The sequence below is a fragment of the Elephantulus edwardii genome, unplaced genomic scaffold, assembly GCF_000299155.1.
Source record: "Elephantulus edwardii isolate Elephantulus edwardi_28Jun2011 unplaced genomic scaffold, EleEdw1.0 scaffold00065, whole genome shotgun sequence".
NCBI classification, from domain to species: Eukaryota; Metazoa; Chordata; class Mammalia; order Macroscelidea; family Macroscelididae; genus Elephantulus; species Elephantulus edwardii.
The window spans coordinates 1,485,046-1,495,244 of record NW_006399815.1 but is presented as its reverse complement, the minus strand read 5'-3'; the positions used below and the strand labels follow the sequence as shown (position 1 = coordinate 1,495,244).

Sequence of the window (10,199 nt, the reverse complement as noted above, 5' to 3'; positions counted from 1 at the left end):
CACGTGTATAACTTTCATCATTTCACCAAGTTCATAGAGCTACCAGAGGCAAGCTATTTCAGAAGTGGATGCCACTCCTCCTTCCAAGCTTGTTTTAATCAGAGAGCTCCACCAAATACTGCCAACCATGGGTAACAATTATCGCATTGGACACATCAGTGTCACAGTGTTCAGCATCATAGCAAGCACGAGTTATCTCTGTACAACAATGCACAGACCAGTGCTATATCACCTTGAAGAATGTTTGACAAAAAACCAATTTGAACCAGGCCTGTGGGCCGCGGATTATAATCACCCACCTTTGGCTTGGTAGCATAACTTTCTATCCACTAGGCCAAGAGAGCTCTCTCGTTGTTGTTGTTGTTGTTGTTGTTGTTGTTGTTAAGTGCTGTTAAGTTGTACATAACTCATACTCAAAAATACAATGTAGAGTCAATATTAGTTGAAATCAAATTGCTGACAGTGAGGTTTTTAAATACTGGGTCTACAGAAGGAAGCTCTGGTAGCTTGCCGGAGAGGAATTGCACTGCCAACCCAAAAGTGGGTGGTTCAGATCCACCAGTTGCTCTGAAGGACAAAGACAGGAATCTCCTTCCATGCAATTACCAGTCACCGAAATCCTCTGGAGGGTCAACTATGTATCAGGTTCAACTTGAGAACACATAACTATGCCAACAAAGGTCTACAGAAACATTGACATATTAAAATGAATTTTTGAGAGGGAGCTGCGTCCCAGCGACGAAAAGAAGCGGAAGACGTGGTAGCAAGGCTGCGTTCGATTGCCGCATGCGCGCATCCGACTACTCCCGGTTCGGCTTCAGCTTTTTTGGCCAGCAGCACCAACCTGACCTCTAGGCAGGGCATGATGGTGATCGGTACAGGCACGTCGCGGGCGCTCTCTTCCCTACTGTCCCTGCTGCTCTTCGCTGGGATGCAGATGTACAGTCGCCAGCTGGCCTCCACGGAGTGGCTCACCATCCAGGGCGGCTTACTTGGCTCTGGCCTCTTCATCTTCTCCCTTACTGCTTTCAGTAACCTGGAGAATCTTGTCTTTGGCAAAGGATTCCAAGCAAAAATCTTCCCCGAAATTCTCCTCTGCCTCTTGTTGGCTCTTTTTGCATCCGGCCTCATCCATCGAGTCTGTGTCACCACCTGCTTCATCTTCTCCATGGTTGGTCTGTACTACATCAACAAGATTTCTTCAACTCTGTACCAAGCAACAGCTCCAGTCCTCACACCAGCCAAGGTCACAGGCAAGGGCAAGGAGAGAAACTGACATTCATTGTGCAATAAAGTTGATCCTTTGTAAAAAATAAAAAAATAAAATAAAATGAATTTTTGTTTCCTTTCTAACAACTGTCAAGCGTAGCATAACTAAAGTCAATAGGAGGGATGATGGTGATGAAAATCTAAGTCCTGAAGTCAGTTCATTCGGTGTTTCCTGTTTTACACAGGGTTCAATGATCTGCACCAACACTGCAGCCCCTAACAATGGCAACAACAGCAACAGCCAATCAGGATGGCCGGCTCACATGGTCTGCCAAAGTCATCTCTAAGTCAAAGCTATTGCTGAGGAGTCGGAAGTGACTCGCAGCTGACCTTCTAGTAAGTTTTCAAAGGCTGCAAATCTCACAGGAAGAGATTGCCCATCTTTCTCCTGGTGGATTTGAAAGCTCAGTTTCCTATGAACTACAGCACCAAAGCTTCACCTAGAGAGTTCATTTTCTCCCCTGATGTTCTTTTTCTGAATTTTCTTCAGACTAGGATCTGCTATGCATCTGAGAATTGAACAATAAATAAGAATGACAGTAGAACAATTAAGGCCTTTGAGTTGTGGTCTTGGAGAAGAGAACGGAATGTCTCATGGACTGCCAAGAGAACAAAGAGAGATTTCTTAGAGAAAGTGCAGCCAGAGTGCTCCTTAGAGTGAAGAATGGTGAAGCTTCGTCTCACATACTTTGGGGCATGTTGTTAAGGACAACACACCTGGAAATGCGGAGGGTTATTGAAAGAAAGGAAGACCGCAATGGCATAGATTGGCACAGGAGCTTCAGCAACAGGTTCAAGTATATTAGAGATGGTAAAGATGGCACAGAATAGGACAGGGTTCAGGTCTGGGGCTGCTATGAGTCATACTCAACTCGATACCACTTAAAATACAGGATGACACAGGTTCCTTATTCTTCAATCCCCTGCTGGATCAGCTCAATATAATGGTGAGATTAATCAACCCCCTTGTGGATAGACTGACAAAGATTCTATTCATATATCCCCACCCATCCACCTGGCAAAAGAAGTCAATGGATAAGGAAGCCATGTTAAACAATAGGACCTTAACACCACTAGGATCTTCCTCTCTAGTGCCAATCCTCCACCTTTCTAAGCATGCTGTCCCTCTCCAAAGAGTAGTCTCTGCAAGCAATATGCCTGAAATGTGTCAGACAGAGATTTACCATCTTTGCCTCCAAGGAGCACTCAAGCTACACTTTCTTCAGCACTGTGAGTAAATCCAAATGTCTCATATTGGTGTTATTAGGTGCCACTGCATCAATCGGACTCAGAGTGACCTCATGTGACAGAGTAAGACTGTCCCATAAAGTTTTCTAGGCGGTACTCTGTATAGGAGCAGATTGGTTTTACTCCATCACTGTGAAGATTTGAACTACCAGTGGTTTGCTTAGTCACCATTGCTCCACCAGGGTACCTTCTTGTTGTTGTTGTTGTTGTTGTTGTTGTTGTTGTTGTTATGTGTCATCGAGTCAACCCTGACTCATAGCAACTCTATGAACAACAGCTCTAAACCCTGCCCTATCCTGATCCAATCTCACTGTCTCTGATGCACTGGCCTCCATTGCCACAGTCACTTTGTCAAACTATCTCATCCAGGATCTTCCTCTACTGCATAGAAGATCTTCCTCTACTGCATAGAAACTTTACTCTTCCAAACATGATGTCCTTCTCCAAGGACTGGTCTCCCTTGGCCCAAAATATGTGAGACAGATCTTCTGAATCCTTGCCTCCAAGCAGCAGCCTAGTTTCACCCTCTCCATGACAGATCTGTATTTTCTCTTAGCAGTGGTTCAATACTCTTCTCTAGCACCACAGCTCAGAAGCACTGATTCTTCTGTTGTCATCCTCAATCATTGTCCAGCTCTCAGATGCACAGCAAGCAATTGAGAAGATCGTAGTAACAGGATATAAATAAACATTGCTCTCCTTACCTGTGTGCTGCCTCCCAGGGCCAGTCACTATAGTGACATACAGAGAAACCTCCTGAACTCATCTGTTGATTAAATGAATGAACTAAGGAAAGATCAGTTAAAAACAAACTGTGTCTGACTTTTATTTTGTGCTTTCCTCCCAAGTTTCAGTTCTGGGAAATACAGTCAGAGAAAAATCCTTTATTTTTTCTAAATGTTCTGGTGGCATTGTCTGTAGGCAGTTGCGATGTGAATCAATGGGCTATGACTTTTTCACAGGGAGAATTACAGGCAATCTTGTTCCCTTAAGATATACAGTCTCAGGATAGATTCCAAGCAATGGTGGGTCACATGAAATTTCTATGTTCAGCTTTTTGAGGAAGCACCAAACTGCCTGCCAGAGTGGTTGTACCATTGTACAATCCCACCAACAATGTATAAGAGTTCCTATCTCACCACATTTTCTCCAACATTTAATACTTGCCATCCTATTAAACTCTGCCACTGCTACTGGAGTGAGAATGTATCTCATTGTGGTTTTGATTTGCATCTCTCTTATTGCCAGTGATTTGGAGCATTTCTTCATGTGTATGTTAACTATTTGAATATCTTTCTCTATGAAAATTCTTTCCAAGAAAATGAGAACTGAGGCTCAAACAGAAACTTGTACAACCAATGTTCATAGCAGCATTATTCACCATCATAAGAACATGGAAACAGCCCAGATGCTCAACCACAAATGAATGAATTGAAAAGTTATGGTACATTCACACAATGGAATACTACACAGCACACAGGAGCAATTATTTTGTAAATTACTACCTAACTTGTGAGGGACTAGACAGCATTATGCTGAGTGAACTAACTCTGTCCCACAGGACAAATACTGTATAAGGCCATTATTGTAGAATGAGTATGAGGATCCAAGGGGGGGAGTGAAAATACAGAGGTGAGGATGAAGGGGGCAGGATGTTAACCACAGGGTTGCACAATTCGAAAGGTGGTTGAGATGAAGGAAATGGTAAGGATTTTTTGTGAAAAACTATTTACTCAAACTTTGTAAGTAAATTAGAGTAATATAAAAAAATTTAAAATTTTTTAAAAAGATTTACAATCTCAAAAACTGATGAAAGGCTGCCATGAGTCTGAATAAACTTAGCAATACTGAGCTAGAGCTTACTCTTTGTCTGATTCCAACCAGTGCATTTCTGCCATGTTATTGTACTAGTTAGATGTCATCGAGCCAACTTAAAGTCATAGCGATCCTCTGTCAAACCTAGCCCTGCCCAATCCCATCCCATCCTCATGTTTAAGTCACCAGGCCATTGTATATGAGGCTATTTTCTGAAGGTCCAGCAGGTGGCAGTAAGAGCAAAGAAAAGCCAGCACCCTCAACAAGCTTGATACAGTGACTGTAACAATGACTTGAGCACAGTGGACATCTTGAGGATGGAGCGGGATAGGACAAGGTTCAGAGTTGTTCATAAGGTCTCCATGAGTCATAGTCTACTTGATGGCACAAAGCAACAATATCTATCCTTTAGCTGTCCTCTTTTGCCCCTGGTAGCCTAGTACATAGGGAATTGCCTCTCAGCAGGTTCAAATCCGCCAGAAAAAAAATTCCTAGGCATCAAAGAGATGAAAATGAAAACAATTATCAAATATCATCTCACCCCAGCAACAACAGCAACAGGGCAGAACATAACAAATGTGATGAGGTTGTGGAGAGATTGGAACTCCTATTCACTGCTGGTGGGAATGTAAATGGTACAAACACTTTGCAAGGTGGTCTGGCACATTCTCAAAAAGTTTTAAACAGAATTACCATTTGACTCAACAACTCCACTACTGGGACTATACCCTAAAGAAACCAGAGCCATGACTCAAACAGTTGTATGCATATGCACACCCATGTTTGTTGCTGTGTTATTCACAATAGCAAAGAGACAGAAGCAATCCAAGTGCCCTTCAACAAACTAATGAATAGAAAAACTATGGTACATACACACAAGGGAATATTACACCGCACTGAAAACCAATGAATGTCTAAAACATTACACAACATGGATGAGTCTGGAAGAAATTATGCTGAAATATTTCAGTCATAAAATGACAAATACTGCATAACATCACTGTTACAAAATAGACTGACACAGAGGGTTGGGTTAAGAGGAGAATAGGAAAAGAATGGATAGATAATGAACACTGCATAGGAACAGATGAGAACTGTCTGAAAAGAATATTAGACATTATTTGTATGATAACAATCTAGATCAAGAGGTGTATTGCAAAGTGGACTGGGAGAGGGTAAAAGGAGAGGGAGGGAGTGAAATGTGCAACAATGAATGAATGAAAGCCCAACCTTTCTGTAAACTTTCATTTAAAAAAAAAAGACACAGATGAAAACATAAAAATAAAACTGTGTCCATTTGGATTGGCAGCACAATTCCTTACCCATTAGGACACAAGAGCACCCGTGTTGTTATTAAGCTCATTTTAAATTCTTTGATTAGAAGAGACGGTTCCTCATGGGGAAAAGGATATTATAAATCTGTTCCTTCCATATCCATCTAGAATTCAAGAAATGTTAGAGGGAGAGGGAGGAGTACTGAGAACACAGTTCTGTTAAAATAATCCCTGTTGATGCTGTAAAGATCTTTAATGTCTAGGCAAACACTTTGAGACAAATTTAAGAGGCTCTTCACCTGGTTGCCACAGTCTCATTCTATAGAGCTTTAATTCATTTGCCTGTTTATTCAGCAAATATTGATAGAGTTATCACACATGTATAAACCCACTGACCTGCAAATTAATTCTAGTTCTCACTAAATCCACATTCTGTGGTTTGTGATCCTAAATGTTGGCTGAGTAAAGTCCACATCATTAGAGCATTTACTGCTTCCTAGAAGTTTCCGGACCCAGCACAGCACTGAGTTATGTCACTATTCACATGACTTTGGGCAAATTATTTTACCTCATCAGTTTCTTTTCCTTTCCAGAGTAAGATCTGCCCTGAATAGCTCACTAGACAGTTGTAGGGGTCAAGTAAACTGAATGGGAGTGTCACAAAAACAACACAACACAGAGCTATAATAACACACTAGCTTCCATGGCGTCTTTGTTTCTGTGGGACAAAATTCTAAATATATTCATTTTTATGCAATAATTTTAGTTGTTGACTATATGTACATCAGAACATATACCAACTCAGCAGCTTCTACACGTACAATTCAGTAATATATTCTTCAAGTTGTCCAACCATCCTTACCCTCCTTTTCCAAATTGTTTCCCCTGCATTGACATATCTCTTGCTGTTGTTGTTAAGTGCTTCGAGTTGTAAACGACTCATAGCGACCCTATGAATGGAAGACCTGAATGCTTGTATAACTTTCATCATTTCTCCAAGTTCATAGTGTTTCCAGGGGCAAACTATTTCAGAAGTGGATGCCACTCTTGTTTCCAACCTTGTTTTAATTGGGGAGCTCCACCAAACACTGTCCACCATGGATAACCATTATTGCTCTTGACACATCAGTGTCACAGTGTTCAGCATCACAGCAACCACGAGTTAACATACCTAGATGGATTTTAAATGGTTGTATGGTTCTATCAGATATTTCCTTATACACAATGAGTGGAGAGACGAAGTTACCTTCCTCATATACTTCAATGACTTTGGGTATAGACTAGGAGCCCTTGTGACTTGAAGATTAAAGTGCTCAACTGGTAACCAAAAAGTTGACAGTTCAAACCCACCAGCCACTCCACAGGAAATAAGACCTAGTGCCCTGCTCTTTTAAATACTGTTACCTTGGAGATCCTACAGGACAATTCTACTCTGTCCTATAGGGTCATTATGAGTCAGAATAAATTCAGTGGCAATAGGTTTGGGTTTTTAACTTATCAGTGACAAATCTTTCTCTTCACCCCTCTCTATTTTCTATGGTATATGTTCACCCTTTATTAATCTGCTCATTTACCACCTAAGTAAAGCCCCTAATTTTAGGACACTACATTTTTCTGTATCATCGACACCAGGGTCTTTACATGTTCTTTGGCTTTGATAATTTTAAATGTCACTGAGTGGTAAGTCACAGATTAAAATAGACCAACTAGATCTCAGATACCTGTTCCTCATTTGAACCATTCCCTAAAGAGATAAGAAACCAAAAGAAGGCTATAAGAAGGCCTAGATAATGAGCTTTACACATGCTGATTGAAAGAGCATCTCTCCCTTTGTCAAACTTTTCATGTGTCTTCTCAGGCTGGCATTTTAAAAGCATAAAGTTTAAAAGCAGAAATGTCATGGTATGAAAGATATGGTCCTCTAGGTTACAAGCCTCTTACTGGAAAAACATGGTTCGGCCACCAAAACCAGTCTCGATCCTGAGGAGAGAGGATGGAGTGGAAAAAGCGGACGTCTATTACATGCTCGCATACAGACGATAGAAGGGGTACTTGCAAGGCTCGAAATGAGGAGAAACAGTTGTAAACATCCATTAATAATTGGAACATGTTGTTGTTGTTAAATGACGTCGAGTCGCAGGCAACTCATAACGACCCTATGAAGGAGAGTCCTCAACGCTGGGTGTCTCTCCTCCTCTCTCCAGGTTCATAGGATTTCCGGAGGCAAGCTATTACAGAAGTGGATGCCACTCCTCCTTCCAAGCTTGTTTTAATTAGGGAACTCCACCCCATTCTCTGTCCGCATTGGGTAACCAGCCATTAACGCATTTGACACATCAGTGTCACAGTGTTCAACCTCACAGCAACCACAAGTTACCGCTGTACGGCAACTTGTACACCAGGGCTATACGACCTAGAGGAATGTCTGAACAAAAACAATTGCAGACAGGCCCAAGGGCCACAGATTAAAAGTCACCCACCTTCGGCATAGTAGCATCACCTGTCCACTGGGCCAGCTGATCTCTCTGTCCATGTTGATGTTATTGTTGTTAAGTGTACAAATCTAGAAAAATTGGAATCTAAGAATTGTGGAATCTAGGAAAATTGGAAGTTGTTAAAAAAGAAATGGAATGCATAAAGATAGACATCCTAGGCATTAGTGAGCTTGGAGGGAGTGGTGTTGGCCATTCTGAATCAGACAATCACATGATTAAATCACATGATTACATGCTGTGTAGGAAATTAAATTAGGGCATTGTGTAAAGTAAGAGTTCATGTATTTAGCACTTTTGAGGAGTTATCCTAGTAAAGGATGTTGATTTTATGGACCGTCAAGTTGGAACTGACTCATAGCTGACCCTCCAGCACGTTTTCAGAGATGGGAAGTCGCACAGGATACTGCCCATCTTTCTCTGACAGAGTAGCTGGTGGATTCGAACAGTGAACTTTTGGGTTGGCTGTGCAATTCCTTACCATTAAGCCACCAAAGCTCCATAGTATTACGTGCCACTGAGTTGACTATGACCCAGAACAACCTTATGAACAGCAGGTCTGTATCATCTCTACCAAACTAGAGATGCTACAGTCACTGTGTTAAATCTATCTTCTCTTTCGCTGACCCTCCAACTTTGCAGGCATAATGTGTTTCTCCAAGAAGTGACTTCTCTAACAATGTGCCCCAAGTATGTGAGATGAAGTTTTACTTTCCTTACCTCCAACCAGGACCTTGGTTACACTTTCTCCAAGCCAGATTTGTTTGTTCTTTTGGCAATCCATGGGATATTCAGTACTCTTCTCCAATGCCACAATTCAAAGGCATTGATTCTTCTTCTGTTGTCCTTATTCAATATTAACTTCGGATGCATATCAAGTATCAGGGAAAGACCATGGTTTGGCTCAGGCCCACCTTGGTCTTTATAAATTGACATCTTTGCTTGGGGAGGCCCTTGACAGCAGATTTTCCCAATGTGATTTTGACTTCTTGACTGCTGCTACCATGGATATTGATTATGGATCCAAGCAAGATTCAATAGTTGACTGTTTGAATCTTTTTCCATCTATCATGACGTTGCCTATCTGCCCACTGGCAGGAATTTTAGTTTTCTTTATGCTTTCAATGAGCAAGGTTGTGCCATCTGCATAATACAGGCTGTTGGTGAGTTTCTTAGATTATGAAAATCAGTAGGTACGGGAAGCTAGCCTCCACGGTGGCATCTTTCAGTTAGCTGCTTAGTCATCACAGGACATGAACTGTAGATTTTCCTTGTCCAAGATGGCATCTATCTGATTAGGGTGGTCATCATGGAATATGCGCTTTCAAGATAGTTGCCCTCTAGAAAGTCATACAGAAGTCATTCCCTTGGCACCTGAGGGTTCTTAACAGAGTTAAGGTTGTGAAGAGGGAACAGCTGGGGCGTCCAACCTACTCTTAGCGTGGATTCTTGGCGTGTTAAGTATGCATTAGCTAAATGCTGGCCTTCTGGTCTGAGGCGTCTCAGGAGAAAATACTTTTATTCAGCATATCATATAAAAAGGAAAATGAAACAGGGAAAGTCTGTGATTCAGTGCAAATCTAGCAGTAATTCAATTAAAGTTTAAAACAGTTAACTTTCTTCTATTTACTGATAAAAGGTCAGATGATCTTACATTACTGAAAAAGGGAATTAGTCTCAGCTATAAATGGTAGGGTAGGGAGCTAAACATCAATAAAGGACTTCACCTTGATAAGGAGGTGCTCCTTAAAGATTCCCTTCTAGGCTAAGAGGATAAAGGGCTCCAGCCTGATAAGGAAGTTTTTTTTAATTGTCCTTCTAAACGAAGAAAGATATTTTTCCCTTTTAAAAGAATAAAAGAAATGCTGCGCTCTTGTTGCATCTTGCTGTTGCAGGTCTAACACTAAATCTACAGCTGTTCTCCCAGAAATCCCTCTTTTTATACATATAAAGTACTCAAAGGTACTCAGGAGCAACAGTGTCTCTCTGGAGACTAAGGTGCACCTGATACAGGTCATGGTATTTGCAATCGCTTGTTATGCATCAGAGAGTTGGACAATGACTAGGGAGGACAGAAGGAGAGTGGATGCTTTTGAGCTGT

The 10,199-nt window shown here is 41.4% G+C and overlaps 1 pseudogene; it reads left to right on the top strand.

Moving 5' to 3' along the window:
- The first annotated feature begins 862 nt into the window (after positions 1 to 862).
- LOC102850991 lies at positions 863 to 1,276 on the top strand (annotated as a pseudogene).
- The last annotated feature ends 8,923 nt before the right edge of the window (positions 1,277 to 10,199 follow it).